Below are 1,540 nucleotides of genomic sequence, written 5' to 3' on the forward strand. Positions count from 1 at the left end.
TCCTTCAGGTTAATATTACTACTGGAATGATCTCCCTACAGGTTAATATTACTACTGAATGATCTCCCTACAGGTTAATATGACTACTGAATGATCTCCCTACAGGTTAATAAACTACTGAATGATCTCCCTACAGGTTAATATTACTACTGAATGATCTCCCTACAGGTTAATATTACTACTGAATGATCTCCCTACAGGTTAATATTACTACTGAATGATCTCCCTACAGGTTAATATTACTACTGAATGATCTCCCTACAGGTTAATATTACTACTGAATGATCTCCCTACGGGTTAATAAACTACTGAATGATCTCCCTACAGGTTAATATTACTACTGAATGATCTCCCTACAGGTTAATATTACTACTGAATGATCTCCCTACAGGTTAATATTACTACTGAATGATCTCCCTACAGGTTAATATGACTACTGAATGTTCTCCCTACAGGTTAATATTACTACTGAATGATCTCCCTACAGGTTAATAAACTACTGAATGATCTCCCTACAGGTTAATATTACTACTGAATGATCTCCCTACAGGTTAATATTACTACTGAATGATCTCCCTACAGGTTAATATAACTACTGAATGATCTCCCTACAGGTTAATATTACTACTGAATGATCTCCCTACAGGTTAATATTACTACTGAATGATCTCCCTACAGGTTAATAAACTACTGAATGATCTCCCTACAGGTTAATATTACTACTGAATGATCTCCCTACAGGTTAATATTACTACTGAATGATCTCCCTACAGGTTAATATTACTACTGAATGATCTCCCTACAGGTTAATATTACTACTGAATGATCTCCCTACAGGTTAATATGACTACTGAATGATCTCCCTACAGGTTAATATAACTACTGAATGATCTCCCTACAGGTTAATATTACTACTGAATGATCTCCCTACAGGTTAATATTACTACTGAATGATCTCCCTACAGGTTAATATTACTACTGAATGATCTCCCTACAGGTTAATATTACTACTGAATGATCTCCCTACAGGTTAATAAACTACTGAATGATCTCCCTACAGGTTAATATTACTACTGAATGATCTCCCTACAGGTTAATATTACTACTGAATGATCTCCCTACAGGTTAATATAACTACTGAATGATCTCCCTACAGGTTAATATTACTACTGAATGATCTCCCTTCAGGTTAATATTACTACTGAATGATCTCCCTACAGGTTAATATTACTACTGAATGATCTCCCTTCAGGTTAATATTACTACTGAATGATCTCCCTACAGGTTAATATGACTACTGAATGATCTCCCTACAGGTTAATATAACTACTGAATGATCTCCCTACAGGTTAATATTACTACTGAATGATCTCCCTTCAGGTTAATATTACTACTGAATGATCTCCCTACAGGTTAATATTACTACTGAATGATCTCCCTACAGGTTAATATTACTACTGAATGATCTCCCTACAGGTTAATATTACTACTGAATGATCTCCCTACAGGTTGATATAACTACTGAATGATCTCCCTACAG

The 1,540-nt window shown here is 35.0% G+C and overlaps 1 long non-coding RNA gene across 8 annotated transcripts; it reads left to right on the top strand.

Moving 5' to 3' along the window:
* The first annotated feature begins 34 nt into the window (after positions 1–34).
* On the top strand, positions 35–1,498 carry LOC127920414 (uncharacterized). 8 transcript variants are annotated; one of them, XR_008106199.1, is made up of 6 exons: positions 37–359; positions 456–582; positions 615–869; positions 1,030–1,092; positions 1,157–1,252; positions 1,349–1,498. It is a non-coding gene; the product is annotated as an uncharacterized LOC127920414 (long non-coding RNA). The 8 variants fall into 8 exon arrangements; XR_008106201.1 differs by having other exon boundaries at positions 37–327; XR_008106198.1 differs by having other exon boundaries at positions 35–582.
* The last annotated feature ends 42 nt before the right edge of the window (positions 1,499–1,540 follow it).

This window comes from Oncorhynchus keta, unplaced genomic scaffold (assembly GCF_023373465.1).
Source record: "Oncorhynchus keta strain PuntledgeMale-10-30-2019 unplaced genomic scaffold, Oket_V2 Un_contig_19444_pilon_pilon, whole genome shotgun sequence".
In the NCBI taxonomy this organism is placed as follows: Eukaryota; Metazoa; Chordata; class Actinopteri; order Salmoniformes; family Salmonidae; genus Oncorhynchus; species Oncorhynchus keta.